The sequence below is a fragment of the Apis dorsata genome, unplaced genomic scaffold, assembly GCF_000469605.1.
Source record: "Apis dorsata unplaced genomic scaffold, Apis dorsata 1.3 scaffold_176, whole genome shotgun sequence".
Lineage (NCBI taxonomy): Eukaryota > Metazoa > Arthropoda > Insecta > Hymenoptera > Apidae > Apis > Apis dorsata.
The window spans coordinates 707,876-715,395 of NW_006263463.1; the positions used below are offsets into that span (position 1 = coordinate 707,876).

General features: G+C 32.8%; 1 long non-coding RNA gene across 1 annotated transcript in view; it reads right to left on the minus strand.

Moving 5' to 3' along the window:
- LOC102671705 overlaps window positions 1-7,520 on the minus strand; it is a 15,434-nt gene that overhangs the window by 7,254 nt on the left and 660 nt on the right. The gene's annotated exons all lie outside the window — the stretch shown is intronic.

The following is a 7,520-nucleotide window of genomic DNA, read 5'->3' on the forward strand; positions in this document are numbered from 1 at the left end:
GTGGCTTTCACCGATGAAATGTTTCGAGAAACCGAATCAGCTACATTGAGCCGCGTTACATATACGTATTTTATATATATATATATTTTTTCTCGTTCGTTTCTCGCCCGCTTTATTATCGAAACCCTATGAAAACGTTATGGAAATTCAAAACGAGAAGAAGGGATGGGACAACTGCGTGAGGTAAATACACGAAGATCGGTAAGGAATTATGAACGATCTGGAGCCTCGACGGTTCTCGACGATACGATTCATTTCAAACTTGTTCCGTAAGTCGCGTCGTCATCTAGATACATTTAATTTGCCAAGGTAAATACGTTGCATTTATAATAAACTCTCCGCCCGAGAGAAACTCTGGAACGGGTGCAATTATTCGAACGATTCGAATTAAACGTATAGTCGTATCGTATTTACAGGTATTGGAGAGTGAAAAAAGGTATATTTAAAAAAAACGAGTTTACGAGAATCTGTAAACTTTTTCAATGTGTTGCACGTGAACCTTCGTTTTATTTATCTTTCGTGATATAATGGATGAGTTGAAAATCAATGCACGCATCGTTACTATTATGCTTTTCATTTTTTCTTTTTTTGTAATTAAACGGAAAGGAGAAATTTAACGCGCGACAAACTTCGTTGAATTGGGGAAGAGGGGAAGAAGGGATGCAGCTTCTTCCTTTCTTTGTTTTACTCAATCATATTTAACAAAATTTACTTGAAACATTTTTTTTGCTTTTATTTTATACATAGTTAAAACGTTACGATGGGGAATATTATTCTCAAGAGAAATCCTTACATCAAATTCCGGAAAATTATTTTATTAAATGTTCGATATGATGTCCTTGGAGTAATATAGCCATTAAAGTTTATGGATTAAAACTAGATGGGTTCTACTCTTATAACAGAGGAAGATATGAAAATAAGAACAACCACTGCACGTGTATCGATTTCTCTATTAATGTTATCAACTGCTCCAAGCAAATTCGTGAAAAACTCGATATTTAAAGGATTCATGAATATTTACCAAAATAATTTTTAATGCAGAATATTTTCTTCTAAAGAAAAAAAAGCATAACAACGTGAAAGAGGGGAAAAAATATTACAAAAAAATAAATTTATCAAAACAAATTATCATGTAATTAAAAAAAAAAAAAAGTAAGAAAATTCTCTTTGTTACCCATCATCGAAGATAACATTTTAAAATCATTTTATAAAATTGAATTATCAGCTCTTCTGTTCCATTTAATTTATAGGAAAAAAAAAAAAAAAAATTGAAATCAGTATCTGTACTAATTTCAAAAAAAAAAAAACAGACATTTTATTCGATACCAATTGTAATGTTTTATTTACTTTATATACGCGTATACTTTCTGTTTAACTGAATGTTTCGTAAAAATAATGGTAACGCTTTTATAGAAATAAAATCTACCCGATAAAATCTGTTTGGTAAAATTTTTAGATACCCTCTAATTGAAATTGTGCGATATTGGCGAAGAATTTTATTTCATTTCGCGATTACAACACAAAACGCGGTTGTAACCGGCGATGTTTGGAAAAAAAAAAAAGGAGTGGTACTTACATTTATTTAAAATGTTTACACATTGATATGGTGTGTTTAATTAAGTAAATGACAACGCGAGGAGGCGAGATATCGATGAAATTCTACCAAACTGCTCGTTCCTGTCAGTCTTTGTGACACACTGGACGAAATACTGCATGTAACGATTGCTGTTGTGACAAATCAAATTGATCAGTCCATCATTGCACTCAGTACGAATAAAACCGATGTCACATTGTTTCCGTATCCTATAACTTTTTCATACGTTGAAAGTATTCTTCCAGCTTCGAAAATTGTACATGGAATAGGAATAAAAAAATAATAATAAAAAGAAAAAAAGAAAAAAGAAAAAAAGATGCATGACTATGATCATGTACAACGCAGCTTTTGTACATTAAACGGACGGATATTCGTTTCTTTTTGTGCCAATTCAATTCAACCAATTTATTGCGGTATTAAAAGTGATATGAAATATCGATATTGAAACTTATCGCGAATTTGTTAGTTACGATCATCAATACGTTTTATATTTCCATTTTATTATGTTATTTGACTTCTGTTATACACTGTGGAAAAGAAAATAAATTTAATTATTTGTTCCAGAAGAAGAAATATTAATATATAAATATTGTTACACCGAATAACACATCGATTAAGAATCTTTATACGAGCAATTAATTGTACGAGTTGATGTGTCAGTTAATATCTTTGTATTTTAAAGTAGAAAAAAGAAAAAAAATGTATTTATTTGCGTTAATATATACAATAAAAAATATGAATTTAGTTTATTATTTAATATGCTCGTAATTTTCGTTTATTAAATCTAAGCAACCGCAAATTGAAAAAACAAGATTACCGCTAAAAGCGATTCTGTATCGGGGCATTTAATGAATATTTAATTATCACCTTCTCTGTAATCTGATGAAAATACGTTAAATCACTGGCTACAGTGCCCTCGATGGTATGGAGCTGGTATATTGGTATATTTCTCATCATTAGCTTCGATTTAGGTCAGATTCAGCATTCCTTTCGGGTTTAATTGAAAATTACACGCATTAAATAAAAGACGGGGTAGGGAGGGGAGGAAGAGAGTAAATATAAAGAAAAGGAATCTCAAAAAATCCTAAGTATTTGTACCAGTTCAATATGAATACAATTGAAGAAATTCTATTCGTATTTTGATATAAATACCTATTACAAGTTTATTGTGATTCAAAAATTACGCAAAATGATTTTTTATATCGATAACGAAATTCTTGTAATTCTCTTTATCATTAATTTATCGATTATAGATAACATTGTTCTTAGAATTCAAACGAAGAAGAAGAAACGAGTCCAAAACGAGTTCTTTCTATTTAAATTTTATTGAATTCAAAAAAGAATTTATTGACACTCTTCTTCGTTAATAATTATTATTGTTTGAAGAGAAGAAAATTAGTTTAGATAAAAAAGAAAGAAAAGAATTTCTAGAAGCAACTATTCCAATTATTTTCTATCAAACGCACGAATACGTGGAAAATTATTATCATCAATTTATTATCACTTGGAGCAAATATCTATGCAATAGAGTCTTTCATATTAGCATTCTTTTCATTTTCAATAATAACTCTTTTCATTCGTTTAACATTGCACGCCGTGAATGAAAAAAAGGAAAAAGAAAAAGGAAAAAAAGTGAACACGTCATCGTGGAGGGAAAAACGTATCGAAATATTCCCGAGATCGACGTTTAATATTTATTCAAATTTTAATACAAAATTAATCCGAATCCCCGAAACGAGAGGAGGGAATATTATACCGAATATAAAACCAATTCTAGGAAAACGCCGTATAACGTCCATAATTTCCTCCCATAATAATTTATCCCCCGTCATAATCGTTTAATTCACCCATCTATAAACTGAACAAATGACATCGGCATTCTTCTCTCATTGTCAGTTTCGGTTTAGGACCGTACTTATCGATTAGCCCCCGCCGTCTCTTTCCACGATTGTTCCGCTCTTGTCTCCGGTGTCGCATTGGTGCGCGCCCTAGAAACGCCGCACGCTGGTATGCGAGGCACGGTAATTACGAGGAAACGAGGAGGGCTCTGTAGGGCGCATCCAACAAACGAGCCAACGAACGAAACGTGGAGGATCCGCAAGGACGTGCAATTCGCGACGAGGCAACGATTTTTTCGAAGGGTGGACGCGCCGCCAATTTCGTGGTAATTTTTCTCGTGATATGGTATTTATCTCGTTGACCTCGTGGACATCTCGTGTGCATTAAAGCGGCCGCATCTTTTCCCGCTCGATATCTTATCATTTATGCGCATCATATCATGGATGAATTTCCTCGGTTTAACATTGTTCTCGAGATTTTTCTTTCCTTTTGTTGTATCGGTATGGACAGTGTGTTTAGAAAGGGCGTGTTTTGGAAATATTTTATTTCAGTATGGCTGATACGTTAGATTTATTATTATTCGAAATAATTAATAGTTGATTGTTGGAAACTGTTTTACGAATAAATTCAAATTGCAAAAGTTTCGTTAATAAAATAACGCAAGATTCGAGTGATTTCACTTTCTATTAAAATTCAAATTCATCACTGATGATCCGGAATTAATATTAGAAGAAGAATTAATATTTCAATTTTAATTGAAATGATACATGAATTATTATCGAGAAATAAAAAAATAAATGAATTTCGTTTCAATATTCTTTCCTCGTAAATTATTTCGAGGATCCCTTCACGTGGTTATAAATATGTATATTTAATTTTATTAAAGTGAGAACTAACTAAACTATCAACAGCTTAAACAGATTTAAAAAAACCAATAATCGCTATTTATTATTAACGCGCAACAAAACTTTACTCCGCAACGATACTGTACGCATAAAACTTTAGCACCGATACTTAAAGACAAAACTTGATCAAAGTTGAATTACTTGTAACCTATTGAAAGTTTTTTTTTTTTTTTTTCTTTCAAAAATGAGTTTAATTCGGTGACGACGCACGAATGATTTACGATTATCGGACAAACGTGCAAAATCGTTTTGCGATACGCGGGCTTAACCGGCCCCCGCCCTCGAATTTATTAGTCCCGTTTTATCTGTTTCGATAATAGTTTACCCACATAACTCGCGTAGAAAGTTAGAAGGCGGTTACATTGTGAACGTGAGAAATACGCACACCATTTCGCCTTGTCTTTCTTTCATTCCTCCGCTCGAGGAACTGTTCGAGGTTACACGTCCGAGTTAAAAAACATTATGAAAGAGCCCCTCTCGAAGAATTAAATGAATAAAATACCAATAGATTTCCTCGGCCGTCACCGTCCAAGTTATAAAATATATAATAGCTAGTTGACCTCGATATTCTTGAGAGGAGAATTTTTCAAATTTTTTTTGATAATTAATCAGATAATTACACTATTTCTTTTAAATAATAATAATACATCTTGAAAATTGTTGTGCAATTCACGAATTTCTCGATAATTTTTGAAAAGAAGCAAATGATAAAAATGATAAAAATTGTATAAATAATTGTACAAGCGATTCTTTAATTAAGACGTAGAAAATTGTGATTAAGGTTGAAAGGTTAATAGGAAAATTTTTGCGTTATAAATATTAAAACAAATTATTAAAGGTATTCATGGAATTTTGAAAATTCGTAATAATATAATAGGTAAAATGTAGATTATCTCGTTTTTGAAGGAAAATGCACTCCGATTTTCCACTAACCTCCTCAATTAATTGGATCGAATAATTGCTCTTTTTAAAAAATAGAATAGTGAAAATTATCGTATGAAATTGACAGAACATCTCCACTTATATCTACTTATTGATATAAAAGAGAGAATAAAAATCTCTCAATAAATTAACTTCGTTAACCTATTTTTTGAAGGATGGTATTATAGTTTTTGAAAATTATTTTGAAAATTATACAGATCTCTCGATATTTCATTTCGTAATTAATATAAGTAAATTTTAATAACTTAATTTATATTAATATCATAATTGCTTTACTTTTTAAAAATAGTAACAAATTAGCGATTGAAATAGTTACAACTTTTCCTCTTGTAGCATACACGAAATTATTATCGAACAATGCGATAAAGTTTGGACATATTACATCTTGACTTCTCCCACTGCTGTCAAATTTGGATAGATTAAAGCGAAAAACTTGTTTTCAAATTCAAATTAATTAAATTAGTTTGATGTTGAACAATATAATAATTGTTTATTACTATATTAAAAGAGAAATCAATTTTTTTTTATGAGTATTATCAAATAATTTTATAATTTTATATTATTTATGTATAATAAACTTGGATATAATATAAAATTCCATTTTTATATTTTAAGTAAAAAAAATTTAGCTATTTATCTATTCATTATATTGATTCTTTTACTATTACGCCAATTTGATACTAAGGGACAAATTAAGTTAGGAAAATGAACGGTGGATGAGGATTAATATCCCATCTAACCTAAATAGAATAAATATTTCTCGCTTATTTCTGATATAAAAAAATATTAAAAGAAAAATTACAAAAAAAAAAATTAAAACATTATCGTTTAACAATTTTAACAAACATTATTCGTTTAGAAAGGAATAATGCAATAGGCAAAAGATTTATTTCAATAGTTATAAAGATTTTTAGATTGTCGATTTTAAATTCCTAAATGGGATTATGTATTTTTATTATCGGGGCGGAATAATCGCGGTCAAGATCAATCCGAATGACTTATAATAGCATCAACCTTTATGCAACCTTGGAGTTCAGAAAAAGTTGAGAAATATATAGGTGATTTCGCCATGAACATTTAAAAGTAATTGTAATTATAGTCGTCAGCCTCGATGAAAGGAGCGAAGCAACAATCGAAATTATAACGACGCTGTAATTTAATTATTCGTAATTTCACAGAACTACCCGCCATTTCTGTTTTCGCTTGTTATCTTCATTATTACACCATTTGCAAAAACCACTCTCCAAGCCCATTGTGAACGGACAACGCGCAACAAGCCCCACCGATAATAATTGTAATAATTTTGATAAAAGTTTACGAGACTCGAGGGAAACGGGTGTGGTTTCGAGATCGAGAATAGAGAGGGGTGAAATTAAAAATGACGAACTTGTTGGATGACACTGCGGCCGCGTGTTAATACGTCGGACTTCAACTGTCTCGCGTTAAAAGCACAACGAGACGTCCATTATTAAAACAGAAAAATGAGCAATAAGAATAAACGGCGAACAGAAAAAAAAAAAAAAAAGACGAAAGGGAGATAAAGGGGGGTTGGGGTAAAAAAGAAAAAAAAAAAAAAAAAAAAAGGGGGGAAAAAAAAAAAAAAACGAGACGAGAGTGCAACGGAACGTTAGACAAAACATGCAGAGAGCATGAACACGCATTCACGTCTATCGAATCGACGGCTCTCTGCTCGTTTCTCCGACGACCGCGTGCGTATACCAGCGTTCATCATCGATCTACGATGCCGGACTGAAGAATGCGCACGACCATATCGTTCCGCTTCTAACGAGCGATTATTCGTCACACGTTCCATCTTATTATCCTTTGTGCGGTAGACGGGCGAGTAGTGAGTCATTTCTTTAAACTCGTTAACTCGTTACAAGCCAGCAGCTTCGAGAGAGCTCCCTCCCTCCCCTCCACCCACCTCGCGAGATCCCGTTCTGTCCATGTGCAACGAGGCCGGCTGGTCGATCATTGTATATAATACAGGAGAGAAGAGAGAGCAGAATGCGAGGGTGTGCTCACAGCGTGTGCGGTGTACGCGCGCGGAAAGGTGCAAATAATAATAATACCAATAACTAAGGGCCCGAGCGTGGCGCAATCGAGAAGTCAAGAGAGACGACGATGGAAGCCGGGATTGGGTCGAAGGGTTAGAGGCTCGTGCTTGAAGGCTCATAATCGGTCGGACTCGCATCACGCTCGGTTCTACCCGAGCTGCCGTGCCGGCCGATGACGAAGAC